We start from the raw sequence: 9,144 nt of genomic DNA, 5'->3' as shown, positions 1-9,144 counted from the left end.
CATCCCTGGGCACTACGGGACAATTTAGCACGGCCAATCCGCCCTAAGCTGCACATCCTTGGGCACTACAGGACAATTTAGCACGGCCAAACCACTCTAACCTGCACATCCCTGGGCATTTTGGGATAATTTAGCATGGCCAATCCACCCTAACCTGCACATCTTTGGACTGTGGGAGGAAACCCACACAGACACGGGGAGAATGTGCAAACTCCACACGACCCAGTGATCCAAATCCCAGGAATGTACATGCAGAACCAGCAAAAATGTGTTCTGAGGAAGGGTCACCGGACCCGAAACGTTAACTCTGATTTTTTTTCTTCACGGATGCTGCCAGACCTGCTGAGCTTTTCCAGCAACTTCTGATTTACAGCAGCTGCAGTTCTTCTGGTTTTTATTTCGCAAAAATCCCTACCTTTACACTCCATTCCCTTTGCAATAAGTTGACTTGCCTTCTTAATCCTTGGGGCGTCTACGTACTGATGCCTCTGTAATGCATTTGCCTGGCCCTTGTTTAATCAGAGTGGGACTGCTTCTGGTTGACTTCCTGAGTAGAGTGTTAGGCTTGAATCAGCTCCATCCCCCTTCGTTCCTTTAACAACTGAATCCTTAGGGTGCCCACACACTCAGATCACTTCCATCTACAGACCTGACACATTTTGCGTGGCGTTGCTAATTTGGTTTCGCAAGCTTCCTGCTAATTTAATTTTCTTCCCCTCTCTCTCTTTTCTAACAGGAGTGTGTTTCTGGTTGAGAATAGCGAAGACGGGTCATTTATAACCATCCCCAGGACGCAGCTGTAAGATTTCTCCAAAGTGCGGTCGCTGTTGCAAATGTATGGTACGTAGCAGTTTGTGTACACACATTGAGAAGATCCGACAGGCAGTGCATGATCCGGGTTTAGTTTTGGCGATGTTGGATGCAAGATAAAGATTATCTCAGGATACCTGCCCTGGAATGGGGAAGATAAGGAGATGGCATCGGGGCTAGAGATTTAACGTCCCAATCTAATGAGACACCTCAGCAATCAGACAGATATTTGAAAGGGTATTAGGGAGAGCAGCTAACCCCTGTGAGGGGACTGTTGTCTCTCTTTCATTATCACGCAAATTTCAAGAGTCAGGAAGTGGCCACTCAGCCCATCATTCTTATGCGAGAACATCCCTTTGGAAAGCACATTTCAACAGCTCACTGCATCAAAAAACATTTCTCACCGTCTCCATTGCTTCTTATCTACTCTTATTGGCACCGTTCAATATTGAATGCTTCAATTGTATTTCCAATCCCTAACATCTTGCACTCTGAGAGCAATCTCAGTTTCTGATTGCCCAAGGCCCTCACATGCAATGAAATAGCCCCAGTCTATCCAGCCTCACCTTATAACTCAACCTATCCATACCCAGCAACATCCTGGTAAATCTCTTCTGAATCCTCTCCAGCTTAATAATATCCTTCCTATAACAGGGCGACCAGAACTGGACACAGTGCTCCAGACGAGGCCTCACCAACATCCTGTACAAGCTCAACATCAAGTCATACAGTCATACAGCACAGGAACAGACCCTTCGGTCCAACCAGACCATGCTGACCAAAGTCCCAAACTAAACTAGTCCCACCTGCCTGCGCTTAGTTCATATCACTCTAAAGCTTTCCCATTCATGTACTTATCCAAATGTCATTTAAAATTGTAACCATGCCCACATCCACCACTTCCTCTGGAAGTTTATTCCACACACGATCCACTTACTGTGTAACAAATTTGTCCCTCACGTCTTTCTTAAATCTCTCTCCTCTTAAAAATACGATGTGGAGGTGCCGGTGTTGGACTGGGGTGGACAAGGTCAGAAATCACATGACACCAGGTTATTGACCAACAGGTTTATTTGAAAACACAAAGTTTCAGAGCCTTGCTCCTTCTTCAGGTGTCAGTGAGAGAGGTGGTATCAGAATTTATAAGTAAAAGATCAAAGGGTTACACCACTGATGAGGATGTATTAAACAAACCCAAGATGCTGTTAAATCTTTAATCAGTTAGAAGGTTTTAATTGATTAATATATCTATGTAAATCCACAATTTCCTTCAAGTCACTGCCCTGAGAGAACTAAAGGATTTATCAGCGTAAAGAAGAGGTGATACTTTAGGTCAGACAATGCATGTTAGGTGTGAGTCCTTGTTTAGAATCTGCTTGTGTTTTGGTTTGGAGTCAGACTGGTTTTATTTCTAAAGTAGGAATTTGTAAAACGCCACATTGACTGACATTAAAAATATGCCATCTTGTCTTGAAATCCCGTTCTAGGGAAAAGACACCTGCCATTCACCTTATCAATACCCCTCATGATTTTATAAACCTCTATAAGGCCACCTCCCCCCCACCAATCTCCTATGCTCTGGTGAAAAAAGTCGCAGCCTGTCCAGCCTCTCCCTATAACTCAAACCTTACATACCTGGTAAATCTCTTCTGAACCCTTTCCAATTTAATAATATTCGTCTTATAATAGGATGACCAGAACTGCACATAGTACTTCAGAAGAGGCCTCACCAACATCCTGCAAAACCCTCAACATGACTTCCTAACTCCTATACTACCATTAATTGTGTAAGTCCTGCCCTTGTTTGTTTTACCAAAATACAATACCTCACATTTATCCAAATTGAACTCCATCTGTCAATCCTCAGTCCATTGACCATTTGATCAAGATCCCTTAGAAAACCTTCTTCACTGTCCACTACGCCACCAATTTTGGCAAACCTACTAACCATTCCTTCTATATTAACATTCAGTGACTATAGCCAAGGAAATGCGGTACAGACTCGTTGGGCCGAATGGCCTCATCTGCACAGTACTGAAGAGTGCGGTGCAATGGGATTGTGAAAAAAAGGCCACTTAAAAACAAGCCATTGTACAGAATTAAGGAGTAGCCATTGTATCCACTCCACTATCTTCAAATCTCTTTTTTTTCCTTTTCACAGGGTGTGAGCATCATTGGCACAGTACCTATACCTAGTTGCTCCTTGAACTGAGTGTGGTGCCATTTCAGGGGGCAGCAATCCATCACGGTGGGCCTGGAGTCACATGTGGACCATACCGGGTAAGGATGGCAGATTTCTATCCTTTGAGGACATTAATGACGTAGATTAATGCAATGACCAGGGCTAGTCTCACAGTCACCATTATGGCACTGAGACTAGTTTTCAGTCCTAAGTTTCTTTTATAGGCGTATGTGCTCTTACAACACAGCTGAACACGTCTTTCTATCCCCATTACCAAATCACCCCGTGGTCTTTTTTTAAACATCTGTTAACCACCCCTGGTAAATATCTGTGTCTACAATTGATCAAGCAAAACCCATTATGGGTTATGCAAAGGTGAGAGAAAGTGAGCGATAAAGGGAGGAGATAGAAGGGGAGATTAAGCCCTCTATCCCCCCGCAGTGCCCAACGCCATCTCTAAAGTCATCAAGAGTTTAGCACACTTGCCTTCAGACCTTTGAGCATAGGAGTTGGGATGTCGTTGTTGACGTTGTATAGGACGTTGGGAGACCTCTTCTGGAGTACTGTGTCCAGTTTTGGTTCTCGTGTCATGGGAAGTGTTAGGGGGAAGGGGAAGATCGAAACCCTCTGATAATTAACCCGAAAATGAGCCCCAATCTATTATGGCGGGAGCAGAGGATCCCCTCTACTAATTAACACCCAGAGAAGCTTGCCTTGCCCCTCATAATCTGTTGAAAGAGAAGTTAAATGAAAGGAATACCCTGATATTCACTTTATAAGCAATAAGTAACGATTTATTTATTTAACCCTAACAGTGAACAAATTAGAAGAATTGCTAACAAACCAAACAATTCATAGAAACATAAAAGATAGGAGCAGGGGGAGGCCATTTGGCCCTTTGAGCTTGCTGTGCCATTCATCATGATCATGGCTGATTGTCCAACAGAACAGCCTCATCCTGTTTTCTCTCCATAACCTTTGATCCCATTCACCCCGAGTGCTATATCTGGTTGCCTCTTGAATACATTCAATGTTTTGGCATCAACTACTTCTTTTTAATTCATTCACGGGATGAGCGCATCGCTGACTAGGCAGCAATTATTGCCCCATCCCAAATTGCCCAGAGGGCAGTTGAGAGTCAACCACATTGCTGTGGGTCTGGAGTCACATGTAGGCCAGACCAGGTAAGGATGGCAGTGTCCTTCCCTAAAGGAACGAGATGGGTTTTTCCTGACAATTGACAATGGATTCACAGTCATCATGAAGATTCTTAATTCCAGATATTTTATTGAATTCAAATTCCACCATCTGCCGCAGCAGGATTCGAACCCAGGTCCCCAGAATGTTATCCGGGTCTCTGGATTAACAGTCCAGCCATAATACCACTAGGCCATTGCCTCCCCTCTAACTGCTAACTATTTCCTAATAAAACTAGGTTCTAATCGTATGCTGTTCCAACAAACACAAGTACAACTTATATAAATCCAAGTGATAAGAAAACAATAAGTTAAAACTTAAGTCTCTCAAAGTTCACACTGAATGTGTCTTCTGGAATGCTTTGCCTTCTCCACTGTCTCTCCAGCCTTTCTTCTGCTGATCTTGCTGTCAGGGATGTTTTCTCTGTAATTTCCTCTGTGAGGACTCTTAGCTAGAAGTGTCACGGTACCTTTGATGATGCTTTTTGTTTTAAGAGAGCTTAATGATTTTGTGTGAGAGCTGGGTTTATTTCTCAGAGGGCGGATATGCTTTCTTTTCAGATGGCAGTTGGCTTTCAGATCGATTTAAAAAAAAACCCCTTCTTATATACCCCCAATGACACATCAATGTCTTATAATATGGTTGGTTTCAGGTTGTCAAAGCCATCAGTTTTAATTCAGTTGGCTTTCAGTCACTGAGTGCTTGGTTTAAATTAATTGGCTGAGTCCAATTTCTTGCCAAAATATCAAAATAAGACTGCCCTTTTGCCTGCCAACTGTAAGGCCTTTTGATACACTTGTTTTAATTTGGGGCTCTCTGTACAATACTTGCAAACTTTCAAGTGCAGACAAAGGACTGCACACTGCTTTTTCTTCCCCACCATCGTTTTTACAGACAAATCCGAGCTTCCTGCCTTCCAGTTCATGAGTATTCTACACAACTTCGTAACAGGAAGGATATTATTAAGCTGGAGAGGGTTCAGAAGAGACTCACCAGGATGTTACCAGGAATGGAAGGTTTGGGTTATAATGAGAGGTTGGACACGCTGGGAAGTTTTTCATTGGAGTATAGGAGGCTGAGGGGTGACCTTATAGAGCTTTATAAAATCATGAAGGGTACAGATAAGGTGAATGAGTCATAGAGAAGTACAGCATGGAAACAGACCTTTTGGTTTAACTTGTCCATGCTGATAAGATATCCTAAAGTAATCTAGACCCATTTGGAGTCATGGAGTCATACAGCACGGAAACAGACCCTTCAGCTCAACCAGTCATGACGACCATTTTCCCAAACTAAACTGGTCCCACCTGCTTGGTCCTGGCCTATATCCCTCTAAACCCTTCCTATTCACATACCCTTCCAGATGCCTTTTAAATGTTTTTACTGTACCAGCCTCCACCACTTTGTCTGGCAGCTCATTCCATACATGCACCACCCTCTGCGTGAAACCTTAACCTCACCTTAAACCTATGCCCTTGAGTTGGGGAAAAGATATTGACTTTTTACCGTATCCAGGCCCCTCATGATTTTATAAACGTCTATAAGGTCACCCCCTCAGCGTCCAACATTCCAGGGAAAATAGCCCCAGCCTATTCAGCCTCTCTCTATAGCTCAAACCCTCCAACCCTGGCAACATCCTTGTAAATCTTTTCTGAACAAGTTCCACAACATCTTTCCTATAGCAGGTACCTTTTCCCTAGGGTGGGGAATTTCAAGACTGGGGAGACATATTTTAAGATGAGAGGAGAAAGATTTAAAAAAAAAGCATGGGGGGCAATTTATTTGCACAGAGAGTGGGTCGTGTGTGGAATGAACATCCTGAGGAAGTGGTGGATGCGGGTACAATTACAACGTTTAAAAGACATTCAGATGAGTTCGTGATTAGGAAAGGTTTGGAGCGGTATGGGCCAGGAGGAGGCAGGTGGGACTTGTTTAGTTTAGGATTATGATCGGTATGGACTGGTTGGCCTGAAGGGTCTGTTTCGGTGCTGTATGACTCTGTGAGTCTTAGTGGACAACAATTTCTCCCTCTACAAGGACACCCGGGCATGAAGGTAGAAGAGGGACAGACAGGTGACGTCTATAACCCCCTCCACAGCCTACTGCCTAGACCCGTTAGTGGCCAACCGCAGCCAGGCCCATGAGGAGGTCCTCTGATCTGCCCACACCCTTCTGCACTGGATGCCCAAAAATCAGGAGTATGGGGCTGAAGTGCAAACAGAAGCACAATAAAAGATTTTCCAAATAACTAAAAAGGGATGTAAATTGCCCAGGACACATGAGCCATAGCACCACAACGTAAATGGTTGGGCTGGGAATCTGTGCAGTCAATTCAAGGCTTATTAACTGAACTTAAGTTCCACCAGCTCCTGTTGCATTGTAAGGGGCTTGGATTACAGAAATAAAGAAACCTTGTTACAATTGTACAGTGGTTTGGTGAGGCCACATCACGGAGGGATGCTCAGGAGGGTATGGAGTCATACAATATAGAAACAGAGCCTTTGGTCCAACCAGTCCATGCTGAACATAATCCCAAATTAAACTAGTCCCATCTGCCTGCTCCTGGCCCATATACTTTTCCTATTCGTGTACTTATCCAAATGTCTTTTAAACGTTGGGACTGTGTGCCCGCATCCACCACTTCCTCAGGAAGTTCATTCCCATGCGAACCACCCTCTGTAAAAAAAATTTCCCCCATGTCTTTTTTAAATCCCCCTCCTCTCACATTAAAAAAATTACCCTCGTCTTGAAATCCCCTATCCGAGGGAAAAGACCCACCTACCATTAACCCCATCTATACACCTCATGATTTCATAAACCTCTATAAGTTCACCTCTCAACCTCCTACGCTCCTGTGAAAAAGAGTCCCAGCCTTTCTCTAGAACTCAAACTTTCTATTCCCAGCAACATCCTGGTAAATCTCTTCTAAACCCTCTCCACCTTAATAATATCCTTCCTATAACAGGGCGACCATTACTGGACAGAGTACTCCAGAAGAGGCCTTACCAATGCGTGGAGTCAGCATAGCAAAGAAATGATGAAATGGTTCCTTGGGATAAGGGAGGCAATCCAGACAGTAAATTGTGCCTTTATTCCCCGAGTTTAGAAGAATGAGAGTCAATCTAGTTGAAGCATACAAGGTTCTGAAGATAATTGCATATGCTAACAATGCACACAGGAAAATCTCTCTCACCTCCATCTTGAAAGGGAGGACCTTTCCTTTAACTGTGCCCTTCCAGTTCAAGTCTCCCCTGTTAAGAGGAAACCTAGTCTGGGTGTCCACCTTTGAGGTTCACTCAAATGTAGGCTACTGCATTTGCTGCTCACAATGTGGTCTCCTCTACATTGGGGAAACAAAGCGTAGACTGGGTGACCGCGTAGCAGAACATCTACATTCTATCTGCAGAGACCCTGAGCTTCCAGTTGCCTGCCACTTCAACACACCACCTTGCTGCCTGGCCAATATCTCTGTCTCAGGCTTGCTACAGTGCTCCAGCGAAGCTGGAATAACAGCACCTCACTTTGCACTTGGGAACTCTACAGCCTTCTGGACTCAATTTCGAGTCCAACAATTTTAGGGCTGGAGGCATCTTCTCCCATGTCCTTACTCCAACCCCAAACACACCAGGCCTTGTTGTCAGAGTCTGCTAATACACACAACCCATTGTAAGCCACTAACAGTCCCCATTAGTAGCCATTCATTCTCTCAGGCTGATCGTTATCTGTCCAACTGTTTTTCTCTCTCGCTTTGGGCTCTATTGTTTACTCTTTGCCCACTTCCCCCCACCCGATCTTCTGCATAAAAAAACTTTTTCCTAGCTCCCATTAGTTCTGAGGAAGGGTCACCCACTCAAAATGTTAACTGTGATTTCTCTCCGCAGATGTTCCCCAGACCTACTGAGATTTTTCCAGCAATTTCTGTTTTTTTGCATTCCTACAGCCATGCCTTCTCTATAAGGTTTGCTACCTTGACCTCCTCATTGGTTCAAAGGGTTCACCCAGTACATAGCGTAATTGGGCTGATTGGCCGCTGGTTCGTAAAGAGGGAGCTGGATGCTCGCTTCCAAAGGAGAACTTGTAGGGGAGGGAGAGAGAACATGAGAGCACGAGAGCAGCGAAGTGGTGAGGTTGAGGTGAACCTCAGAGCTCTCCCAAAGAGAGCTGGCACGGGAATGGCCTCCTCCAGTCTTGCAATTCCATGTCGTCTCTGGTGTAACCACACATGTATTCAGTTGGGGTCTGAGCAGATTTTTTTTTTTTCCTTCTTTATTCATTCATGAGATGAGGGCATTGCTGGCCAGGCAGCATTTATTGTCCATCCCTAATTGCCTAGAGGGCAGTTAAGAGTCAACCACATTGTTGTGGGTCTGGAGTCACATGGAGGCCAGACCAGGTAAGGATGATAGTTTCCTTCCTTAAAGGACATTAGTGAACCAGATGGGTTTTTCCAACAATCGACAACAGATTCATGGTCATCATTAGACTCTTAATTCCAGATATTTATTGAATTCAAACTTCACCAGCTGTCATGGCGGGGATTCGAACCCTGGTCCCCAGAACATTAACTGGGTCTCTGATTAACAATCCAGTGATAATACCACTAGGCCATAACCTCCCCTAATGATCCAGAGTGTCATTAAACAGCAGGAATTAGAAAAAAAGTAAGGTGCAACAAGACCTGGGTGTCATGGTGAAACAGTTGCTGAAGGTTGGCATGTAGGTGGTGAGGTAAGCTAATGCCATGCTGGCCTTCATAGCGAGAAGATTTGAGTATAGAGGTGGGAATGTCTCACTGCAGTTATACACCTTGTGTATCATTGTGCAGTTCTAGTCTCCGAGTCCGAGGAAAGACATTTTTGCTATTGAGGGAGTCCAGTGAAGGTTCATCAGACTGATTCCCGGGATGGTAGGACTGACATATAAGGAAAGGGTGAATCTACTGTGTTTGTACTCGC

The sequence above is a fragment of the Rhincodon typus genome, chromosome 46, assembly GCF_021869965.1.
Source record: "Rhincodon typus isolate 14 chromosome 46, sRhiTyp1.1, whole genome shotgun sequence".
NCBI lineage: Eukaryota > Metazoa > Chordata > Chondrichthyes > Orectolobiformes > Rhincodontidae > Rhincodon > Rhincodon typus.
This window is presented reverse-complemented; position numbering follows the sequence as displayed.